This window comes from Triticum dicoccoides, chromosome 2B (genome assembly GCF_002162155.2).
Source record: "Triticum dicoccoides isolate Atlit2015 ecotype Zavitan chromosome 2B, WEW_v2.0, whole genome shotgun sequence".
In the NCBI taxonomy this organism is placed as follows: Eukaryota; Viridiplantae; Streptophyta; class Magnoliopsida; order Poales; family Poaceae; genus Triticum; species Triticum dicoccoides.
Window position 1 is genome coordinate 474,311,596 of NC_041383.1, and position 12,683 is coordinate 474,324,278.

Genomic DNA, 12,683 nt, shown 5'->3' on the forward strand with positions numbered 1-12,683 from the left:
GGAGCCAGGCTCGCCGCGGGCCCCCTGCGTCCGCCTCGCGCCCCCTAGAGCCAGGCCCACCGTCGCTGCCCTAACCGCGGCCGTCCACCACCACCCCCTGCCCCCGGAGCCAAGGTGAGCATTTTTTTGTTTTTTTCTACTGTTTTTCTTTGCTGTTTAGGTTTAATTAGGTTATTGATAGGTTTAGGTTAGTGGTTGGTTTAGGTTAGTGCTAGATTTAGGTTTAGATAATTAGAAGAAGAAGAAAGTTGAAAAAAAGAAGAAGAAGTAGAAGAAGAGGAAAAGGAAAAAAAGGAAGTAGAATAAGAAGAAAGTTGAAGAACAGAACAAGAAAGGAAGAAGGAGAAGAGGAGGAGGAGGAAGGAGAAGAGGAGGAGGAGGAAGGAGAAGAAAGAAAAAGGAGAACAAGAAAAGAAGAGAGGTGGAGAAGAAGAAGATGGAAAGGAAAAGGAAGAATGCATGATTGTTTAATTGTAGAGGCTGATGATCGAAAGTTGACCTTTCTTAGGAGTAGCATCTTCAAATAAGTAACCCTTCATGTCTTCAAATAAAATAACAGAACAACATAACTCAGAACGGTAATATAACCAAGAAATCATACAAAACATTAAAACAGTGGAAACTGCGGCAAGGTTTTGACATCATTAAACCCACCCACATGATTGAAATAAAAAAACATAACTCTGCATATGCAAAGACAGAAGGCATAATAGAGAAAAAAATCATTATAAAGAAACTAGTTGCTGACATTAAGCTTGCACATTCAATAGGTCACACCTTTACTGCTAAGCCGGATATAGCGTTGGAACTCTATTTTGGGGTCATTGCCATACTCCATGACATCATTAGGCCGATGGTTCTGAACCTGTAGAAAGCAATATAATTCATACAGACATAAAAAAGGCTCAAGCAGCACTCCAGAATTAATTGAACATGGGGAGGAAATTGTCAGGGCCAACCTTGGGTAAATCAGATATTGCATCTTCGGGGACGAGAGATTTTTTCAAGTGTTTATTTGTTGCTTCCTCATAAGCAACGAGACATCTCTGAGGACAGAACATCATTTTAGTAGGATGTAACAATCATTAGTCTTCGAGAAGAATGATATTAAATAACATAGTGGCTTGTGATGTATTTTCGTACCGAAAATGCATTTGGCACTAGTCCTCGCTTAACAACATCATGGGTGGGAAGCGGGAACTTCAGAAGTGCATTGGTGTAGTTGATTATCTTCTGCTCAAAATTTATGCTACTATAATGTTGTATGATAATGTTGTAAGGGTACTAATTGGTCTCTTCTGCTGCTTATCAGAGATGGGGGAAGCAGCCACCGCCGCTCTGCCTCACCGGAGTACAAGTTGGATGCTTTCGAGTTCTTCAGTATCATACTTGGGACTTCAGTATCAGCCACGAGGCAGGTATATAAAACGAGAGATCTCCCCTTCACCCATCTCATTATGATAACTCTGTTGTTTGCTACATCACTCCTTGTCCCAAATTGCAGAGGCTGTCTGACACTTTTACGAACATGTTGGGTGAAGATCCGCCAGATAATGTGAAGCTCCAACAGGCCGGCAGCGGGGTTCGCAGGCTGTGGGACGTGGACTTGGTGATTGAGGAGGGCCACATGTACCTGTGTCGTGGCTGGGAGAAGTTCTACAGTGCCTACGACCTACGGACCGGGTACTTTCTTCTCTTCAGGTACGATGATGACGCCACAATGCTCATCGTGAAGGTTTTCAACACGACTATGTGTCGCATGCGCTACGCTGACGACGAAGATGCCAGTGCGTTCTGCCTCTTCTTATTCCTCTACATTTGGCTTTGTCTCACATCGATTGTTAATGGTCATTGTTGCATTTGGATAGGCAATGGGAGCAGCAACAGCGACACTGGCTACAGCCAAAGCAGCAACGATTATGGCTATAGCAAAAGCAACAGCGATTCTGGCTTTAGCGAAAGCAGCAGCAATTCTGGCAGCAGCAAAGACAACAAGAAGGATGATCCGGACTGGAGTGGGTGAGAAGAGGAGCAGAGTGGGGATGAGGAGTTGCAGGATGACGATGGGCATCAGGCTGTGGATGACCTAGCGCTGGTGGTGGCTGACCAAGGGCAAGAGATGGTGGTGGCTGACCATGGGCAAGAGATGGTGGTGGCTGAAGATGACCTAGCGATGGTCGTGCCCGTCCTGCCTGAAGGTGGCCTCGCGATGGTGGTGGTGCCTGACAATGACCACGCACCGGTGGTGGCGCTGGCAATCCCACAGCTGGGCGACATGACCACGCCAATTGTGGTAGAAGACTACATCCCACAGCTGCCTCCACCGCCTCGCCACTCTTGGCGCATCAGGCTGAGGAAGGAGAAGGAGAACAACAATGAGAACTGAACTATGTCAGGTATGTCAGATCTCTAAAATGATATATATATATACACTTAGTTACCTATGTTATCTCTAATATGCTTAGTTTCCTATAGGTTAGCTCCAAAATTACTTATGTTAGCACAAAATGATCAAGTTTACATAATAAGCTTATAGTCTTCTTCTTATTCTTCTTATTCTTCTTCTTTTCCAAAATGACATAGGTTAGCTTCATTTTACCTAAGTTGGCTCTAATATGCTAACTTAGAGAGCTTATATGCTTAGTTTCCTATAGGTTAGCTCCAAAATAACTTATGCTAGCACAAAATGATCAAGTTTACATAATAAGCTTATAGTCTTCTTCTTATTCTTCTTATGCTTCTTCTTCTTATTCTTCTTCTAGTATTCTTCTAGTGTTCTTCTTCTTCTAGTATTCTTCTAGTCTTCTTCTTCTTCTCATCATCTTCTTCTTCTTCTAACTTCTTGTTTATCATTTTGCAGATTTGATTTAATTCACGGAAGCTTCCATGGATGGAGTGCTTCTTTTCCATTTGTGTTTTTATTTGTATCAATGTGAAACTTTTGTGAATTGATGGATAACGGTGTTGGATGAACAATGTGAAACTTTTGTAATATGTAACGATGGAACTATGTGTTGGCTATGTATGTATATATGATGAAACTTGTGTGTTGGATATGATTGTTATATGGATGCTTGTTGTATATATATGTGTTGGATATCTCATATGTGAAATAGTGACCTGAGATTAAGAAAAAACGAAAAAAAATAAAAAAATTGTTACTAATGGCGCACTTCCATGTGGTGCGCCACCTGTGGGATACTGATGGCGCACCTGTGGTGCGCCATTACTAAAATATACTAGTGACGTGGTACTAATGGCGCACCTGTAGTGCGCCATTAGTAGCCAAAACAGGTGCGCCACTAGTAGGCCTTTTTCTAGTAGTGCCGGACACATTGTTTATGAGCCAGCCGGGACTCCATGAGCCACTGGGTGTCAACCTGTGTATATAAAGGGACGACCCTGCGGCGGTTCACGATGGACATCTACCGTGACTATTCCATGACAGTTGGCGCCCACCGTGGGGCCAGTGCACAGTGGTTTCGAGTTCTTAAAGGGCAGCTTCGAAGGGATCAAGGGATACCCGGTGGGCCGGATGACCAAGAGTCATCGCGGCAAGCTCTACATCGACGATGCAGGCTGGGGTCCCAAGGCCGGCTCAATTGAGTACGGGTATCGGGTCCCCTTCAGCGGAATTCACGTCTTCATCGGCAAGATCAGCGAGCCGGGCCCTGAGCCGGACATCTGCACCGACATCATCGAGACGGCTCAGCATGCACGACCCACCCGAGCCCAGCCCATCGTGAAACGTGCCTTTGTGGGATTCATCCATGGGGCGGAATTTGATGAGGGATCCATGTCTGGCGGTGAGACGACCATCTATTCTGATGGTGAGCCGTCCACAGGCGAGACTACTTCATTGTATCAACTGCAAGATGGCGGGCTTGGGGGTTGTTCCGATGGCGACAGTATTCTGGACCCCTATGAGCCGCCGAACAGGGTCGCAATCTTCATGGCTGGTACGCAGCCTGGGCAGAATTCTTCAACTACGGCAGCAATGATCTCCGGGTCAGCGGTGGCGATGGCAGCTGGGGCAGGAGGCCTGTGCGCCCGCCGGCTCAGGTTTTGACTTATTTGCTGGATAAACTGACAGCCTTGTTAACAGCAAAGGTTAACCCGACAAATCAAGCTCAGCATAACGCAGAAATTGCAAAACTGCGTGATGAGGTAGCACAAGCCAAGGAAGACCTGGCGGTGGAGGATGTTAGGATGACAGCGGAGCGAGCTGTTTTGGATGCTCAGGCAAAACGAATCGAGGCTAGTTCCTTCCGGCTCTCGTTGGATCAAAACGCTTCAAATGAAAACATGAGAAGAAGGCACCGGAGTCGTCTGCCGTCGGTTTACGAGGCGAGGAATCTCTTTGGTATGCCTAGAGCAGGGACCAGCAACCAGCCAAAGATAAACCGGGTCGGAGCACCTGGGATGGGAGCGCGGGCGCAACCACGCATGATGGAGCCACCTCATCTGAATAATACTCCGTCTCAACATGTGCCAACACCACTGGGTCATTATTCCAACCCTTTGGATAATATGATCGCTGCGGTGACACGATTGGCGGCTCTCCCAATGGAGGGCGATTCTCCAGCGGTGGTTGAAACACGGAGGGCTAAGGAGCTTCTTCAAAGAGCATTGGTACAGCAGGAGGCGTATTCTTACAAACGATTCATTCGATCCCTAGCCCAAGCCAAAGTTATAGCAGACACATGGACTCACCGTCCGTTTCAAGCAATGACCAGCACCATAACCAGCCGCATGTGCATGACCCGGTGCATGATGGAGCTTATGATTTGGTCGATCAGGACAGGGCACGTCGAGAAGCTGAGCAGGCGGCTCAGCGGGCGGCTCATCAACATCTTCCGGTTTATCCGACGACTTCAGTGGAGGCAGGCATGACATCTAGAACCACAGGTATACCATGTTTTGTGTCGGCTATGCGTAATGAGTGTCTACCCAAGGATTTCAAAGGACCTCGTTAGGTGCCTAATTACACAGCCAACTTACTCCCTGAGGCATGGATTGAGAGTTATGAGATGGCCATGAAACTGTTAGAGGTCAGCAATGTTGCGTGTGCCAAATACTTCACCATGATGCTAGATGGGACATCCCGTACTTGGTTAAAAGGGCTGCCTGCTAATTCCATCGGGTCATGGAATGAGCTAAAAGCCCGATTTATCCAGAACTTTAAAGATACGTGCAAACAGCCCATGTCGATTGTGGATTTGGATGCTTGCGCCCAAGAAGACGGCGAGTCAATGACCCATTGGGTGCGCCGGGTCAAGGCTATCCTACACTCATCGGATAACATCAATGCCGGCTCAGCAGTTCTAATGTTAGAGAAGAATTGCCGTTTTTTGCCTCTCAAGTAGAAGCTAGGACGGCTCAAGCACGATTGCAATGATATGGGGCAGCTGATGGCGGCTTTAGTTAAATACTAGTTGACCCGTTGCGCCAAATGGCATAGAGACCCGCTAAAACCATGCTGTCGATGAGAATAGTTTCATTTTACAAGGACCATGTGTTAAACCATACTATATTGAAATATGTTTATCACTTTGTGAAATCGGAGTTTGGAAAAAGGAAATATTTGTATAACATGTACTACTAAGGAAGCATTGTTTTAGTTTGAAAATATGGTCACCATGATGAGAAACCTAAGTTAAAGAAACATATTTGTATAAGATGTATAGACCAATGGATCCATTGCGCCAAAAGGCGCAGAGGCACGCTAAACACATGTGCGCGATGAAAAGAATATCCATGGTTTAATCCCCTATAATAGGAAACCTGGTGGATTGTTGTCTACAATAAGTTGTATATACACATTTTAGTTTGATAGCACATAATCTCATTTAAAACAAAATGTATGTTATAGTTACTTTAGTTGTAGGCAAGTACATATGATTAAAAAAATGGCATCTTGTCATGTTGAGAATATGTGTATCCTTTTAGTAACCTTTTTGTCCAGGCCAATACGCAAGAAAAGAATTTAGATGCTTATCTATAAAAGGAACACATATTCCTGCATGTGTTAAAATTTTTGTTAAAGAAATACATACACTGGTGCTAAAATATATATGTATATCTAATAACATGTAGGAACCATTTAAGGAGGCCTTTTTTTGAAAAGGAGTATTTCTATTAACCCATTTGAAACCATGCATTGAAAATATTTGCATTTTTCAGTAATTTTATGGAAGGGGAGCCTTGGCGCAGTGGTAAAGCTGCTGCCTTGTGATCATGAGGTCATGGGTTCAAGTCCTGGAAACAGCCTCTTACAGAAATGTAGGGAAAGGCTGCGTACTATAGACCCAAAGTGGTCGGACCCTTCCCTGGACCCTGCGCAAGCGGGAGCTACATGCACTAGGTTGCCCTTTTTTTCCAGTAATTTTATGTTTAAGCAAATGCAAAGACCATGTCAAACCAGAAGTGTTTTGAAAAATATTTGACTTAGTAGAAGTAGGTTTTAGCAACTACTTCAGGTAATAATTCAAACCCTTTAACATACAAAATGAAGGATACTTTGTTATCTTATTAAGGTAACAGAGAGCCATGTTATCTGTGACTTCTTCTCCACCACGGTGTCTTCTTCCTTGGTAGACATAGTTGTAAACTATGGTGGTTGTGAAACAAAAGTTATTCTCAAAACAAAAGGTGGTGGTGCATGAAGAAAGTCAGCAAGAATGAGGAACACACAGTACAAAGGGTTGCATCACTCCAGAATCTATCTGAATCCATCACAATACATTTTGCAGAAGCTGCAAACTAATCATCCTAACAACTTCATCTGAGTTGAAACTAATCAAACATCCTAAGATCTTTTCAGCAACTCAAAAAGACAAAAAACGATAGTGAGACACATGGTCTGTATACACATGCCTTTCAAAGAATTCCTGGAACACCTCTTCTCACATGATTTCGCAATGGTAAAGCCCAGGAGTCTTCAGCCAAAATTGTTGAGGACCAAACAATACAGCCGCTCCCGATGACCGCATACGTCACCACATGTGTATAGTCCGATAATGAAGAGGTTGGCAAATGATAACTGAAAAAGAAAAAGGGCATAACCAAATGAATTACTTACTAAGCTAGACAAAACAAATAGTAGTCTGTAACACCAGTACATACGGCAAACAAACTGTTTGACAAAACAAATGGCAGTCTATAATACAAGTACATAGAGCAACAGAACATCAATTTGGTAGCAACGATTGATGATGTATGAACAAGGAGAACATGGCAATACTATATGTCCGTGCATAGCCTAGGTAGATCACCTAAAGGGGAGCATGAGAATAATACATAGGTACCTAAAAATGAACTTGCAAATGATGATCATCGGTCCTCTCCAGCAATGAAACTCACAACCAACTAAAATATCATTCCTTTGTATAGAGGAAATGGCTACATATACATCTCTGAAGGTTGTATGTAAGAGTACCACTTCCGGCATCTACTATATTGGAAACAAAGTGAAGCGGTCTCACTCACAATAGGCATACCGGAGTTCATGCCTACACATTCTCTCTGTCATACTTTAATTTCATTTTCAGATGTTTGGGTTAAGGTCAATTTAAATTATAACCAAAAACAATATGAGAAACCAAGTATGCCACAGATGATTTAGTTCCTATAAGAAATGGAAAATAACAAGAATTCAAGACACATAATTATATCTGAACCTAACAATGAACCTACTCAATAGAAGTTTGTACTGTTGATTGAACTTCATCTCTCCAGTGTTCCTAAGGATAGGCTTATAAAAGAAGTGAATTTCACGATCTGATAGATAATCTGAGCATACTTTGAAGTGTTTGAACATAGTAATGAATACTACCTGGGCACCAAGTAAAGAAAAAATTGATGGAAATAACTTTGCAAGTCCAAACAAAAAAATGAAAAGAAAAACATTAATCAATAGCTGCCTCGAGATTTTTCTTCTTATAGTTCAATGGATAGGAACTGTAAAAAGAGGTCTAGCTGAAAACTGCATATAGTTCAATGGATAGGAACTGTAAAAAGAAGCTAACTAATACAAGATGTCCTTTGTCCTCTGGAAACAAAAATGGGGAAGGTTTTGAGATATATTTTGCAGCACGAAAAAAATATTTTCCATTATTATTTGAATATGCACATACCACTGCTCTAGTTTACTTTATTAAAACCAAAGAAATATAAGGTGCTATCTAAACTACCACAATAAATATCCATTGCATCGAAATTGGAAAGTAAAAAAAAGGATAAAACAAGAACAAAGTGAATTAGTAGAACAATTTCATGCAAGAAGAAAGAACTCACGCACCTACGGTTGCTTGCTACAACAGCGATGCTAGACTTACCTATAATTTTTACGGATTAGAAGTTACAGGGTGAGATGGCATGAAGTGATTAGGGGTAGGCGGACCCCACCATGAAATGCACGAGGTGGTGGTCGAATTAGGGAGGGGCAGGTCCGTCCGTAGGAGTGATTCTGTGAAAACTGCCCGTACGTTGAGCATTCTCGTTGCTATAATCCCTGCAAATCAGAAGAACACCAATGACATATGGAGATGCATAAATAGCAAGATCAGGAGATTATTGAGAGAGAGCGGCCAGGAGCGGAGGGAAAGCTCACCTTGGCATCAGCCATTGCTTGATGCTCATGTCGCTCCTCAAAATTTGCATGTGGTTGCCTGTCCCCGCCACCACACACATGCTGCTATGCGGAGAGCCGGAGACACCTTCTGTCGGTGCAGATCCTGCACACCTCCTTGTGCCACCGATGTGCTCGTTGCTGCCCTCTAGCGCGGACATGATCCTCCTATTCGGTGCGCGGGCCACCATGGCCGAGCTCTCATACGCGTCAACGTTGCTGGCTCCGACGGTGGCAGGGTTCCTCCTGTACGGAGGGGCTCTGTACTGGCTGGGCTGCTTCGGGGCCTCGTGGTGCACATTGCCGCTGGCGTGCTCTGAGGCATACCTTCTGTGCGCCGGGAGGGCGCGTTCCAAGCTGGTGGACACACCATCCTGGAATGCCTATGGGGAGGTTGCGCCCATGTTATCGAACTTCGTGTACCATGCATGTTGCCATTGCCGCCGACGCCATCTACTAATGATCGCATGTCCCCGCTTCCACACACATGCTGCTATGCGGAGCAAGGTGGATGCAGAGGTGGCGGTGTCTGGGAGTTCCATTTGTTATTTTCTGAACAACTCATATATTTATGTCACCCCAATCTATGCTCCAGCCTGGACTAACAGACATTGCGCTCGGGTGTGGATGTGCGTGTCAAGTAATTGTAATCCATCTCTTTTTAATGGAATAAACAAAAGCTGCGACGACCAAGAACAAGAAATGTCTACTCCTTCAGTTACATACTCATATATCAAGCTTTCAAAGTATATCTATTTTTCAGGTCTGGACAGATTCAAGCAACTGAGAGCATATTACCCTTTTTGTTTCAAATTAAATGGCCCAATCTTCCATCAGATTTACATGGGGCTGAGAGTTTAGAACAGACTTAATAGTTGGATAGTAATTCGTGAAGACAGAGGAACTGCAACAGGGTACATTTCCCTACAAGGCAGCAAGCAAAACACCCTAATTCAATCTCTCTATCATAAATGAAAAGCATATAACTACTACATTACTTATAAATTAAAGATGTTTAGAAAGTCAATATATTAGCCATCAAAATCAGGGTGCCGGAGGAAACAAGAGGCAAAGAGAGAGAGCACCAAATTAGCTCTTTAGGCCACCCATGTCGCACCTCCCCGCGATTGGCCTTCCTACTAAGGCATCACTGAGTGGTGATGCCATCGCGGCAGAGCTCTTGTACAAGACAACCCTCCTTAGTTCTTACCATTCTTGTTTAAAGAATTAAGTATTATCATCATGATGGCCCATGAACCCCTGTAAAACACAATGATAGCAGTCAATGGCATACATATATTTGTAAGAAAACATATATATATACTATTCATGCAGCAAACTTTGCTCATCTACGAAACAGAATATACTTCAACATTATATGGGTTAGCATATTATAGTACTGCACGTGTAGCAAAAACACCAAGCAACCAAGAACCTCCTGGATCAACAACAGAAACAACCAAGACGCACTGACCTCTCAATACAAATGACTAAACATATATAACTGTGCATGCAACAAAAACTAAACTCCCATGCATTGCAAAAGTGACCTCGTTCTGAATATATTTTAGATAAGGAGTACCAAACAAATTTCTAGTGAAGTATCATCACAAAAATGGTAATGGTAAGTGGAAAGGACAAAGACTACACAATTGTTATCTACAAAAAACTGGAGTAACTAAATTTCAAAGATCAACGGTGGTGCAAGTGGCATATTATGCCATTGTGAGCAAAAATCATGGAAGGTTGCAGCACAAAGGAATGGAATTTATTCAATCACTCTAAGAAGACCCAGCTGGTAGTAATGAAAAGTGTGTATTGTCGGCCATAGAGAATGAGATCATTCAGAGCGCGAGCTTCCAGTCGACGACCATATGAACCAAACATAGCAACAAGCTTCTTGCCAGTGACCATATGAACCAAAGACCAGTCAGCATCCAGCGGCCGACCATATGAATTAAAGATATCAGCTATATAAGCAGTACACTTTTCAGTATAGACTGATATTGTTGTAGTAAAGGATGTAGCTAGAATCTGGATCGTAGATTCATGTGTACCTGTAGAAAATAGGAAAGGGTACATGAAATTATGCTGATAGAAATATAAATTCAATTGTGTGATTACTAATTCAAATTAAAAAGAAAATTCATGAGGTGTCACCGGCAGCAGATCCTACATCTCACAAAGTAAAACCTGCCACAACCGGCAAGACAGCTAAGCAAAGTAATTCGGTAGTTCTAATGAAACCAAATATCTTAAGCCTGGAGAGCCCTTCAAACTGAACCAAAACAATTGAATCATCGCTAACAAATTTTCCATACATACATGCATGCCTAACTAATGCACCTACACTAACAAAAGAACATAAGAAAACATCAATGAATAATTATTCAGAAGTCAACATGGCTGAGAACCCAGGGATCTAAATAAGACGTGTGTGCAGATCCCATTTTTATGGCTAGGTAGGCAATTAAACCAAGAAACAAAATGAGATGGGTATGGCTAAAAGCATAAGAGCATATTCAGATTCGTGTAACAAAATACGAATGCCTAGGTAAGCAATTCTACCCAAAACAACCGAAGAAAAATTAAGAAGCATAAACTATGCACTTCATTTCTCTTGTAAATTAAGCCATCAAACTAATACTAAATAGACCTTGACCTCTATATTTTTGGATCCAGCTATACAGGATTAAAATGTAGAGATGTTAAATGTAACAGGAAACTGAACCACTACCATCCGTGTGTGGCGGTAGGCAACAGAGAGATGGACTGAGTGAAGCCTAGCTTTAAAATTTGATATCCATGTAATTAAATCTTGCCAATTTCTTAGTATGAACAGGAATGGTATTTTCATTGAAAATTTACATTCTGATCACTATTTCAGAGGAAGCAAAACATCATATCAGAGAGGCATCTCAATCAACTTCTACACTGAACTGAGAGTTGAGACAACATGAAAAGCTGCAAAAAAAGAACCTTCCATCAATAATTCTTCAATACTGAAGGGAACGACCCTTCAACAAGAAACAAGTCATATTCAACCATATTGAAGGGGGATAACCATATTGAAGGTGTTAGACTGTATTTACATGTGTATATTGTAACGTTGTATACCACCTCATTATATATATATGTGATAGGCCACCCCTAGAGGGTTGTGCCGGTTCCCCCCCAAAGCCTATTGTCTTACATGGTATCACGCTAGGTTACGTCCGCTTCCGCCTAAAAACCCTAAACCGCCGCCGCCGCCGCCGCCGCGCCCGCCGTCGCCATCGCCTTCATCCTCGGCACCTTCTGTTGTGCATGAGGAGCACATGGCGCCCCTGCATGGCCTCGGTTTCCGTGCTCATGCACGGCCGATCGACGTCCTGGCCCGGTCGCCTCTGGCTTCTGGGCTGCCTTCGCCATCGTCGCGCCCTGCAACCCCGCCGACTGGGCCGGCCTCCTCGGTCCCCGTCTCGCCCAGGGCGTCGGGGCAGTCATCACCAGGCCTGGCCTCGCCCGCCCCTACCTCGCCCAGGGTGTCTGGGCCCTTCTCACCAGGGCCGGCCTCGCCTGCTCTCGCCTCGCCAAGGCCGTCTGGGCCGGTGTCACCGGAGCTGGCCTCGCCCACTCTCGGTTCGCCCATGGCCTCTGAGCCCCTGTCGTCGGGCCAGTCTTCGCCATGCAGCCCGGAGTCGTCTGTCCCGAGCTCGCCTGAGGTGATTCCTGCATCTCCGGCGACCGTCACGTCTCCGTCACCTTCGCCTCCGCCGGCTCCTGCTGCTGCTCTACGTCCACATACGCGCAGTCGGAGTGGCATTTTTCAGCCTAAGCAACGTCACGATGGCACAGTTGCTTGGTTAGCGGCGTGCATGTCTGCTGCTCTCGCAGATCCATCCTCTGAGCCACGCACGTATCAAGCTGCTATGCGCATTCCTCATTGGAGAGAGGCCATGGAGCAGGAGTGTCAAGTGCTTCTTCGCAATCAGACATGGACTCTTGTTCCTCCACAATCACGGGTAAATGTCATTGATTCCAAATGGGTTTTCAAAGTGAAGAGGCATTCTGA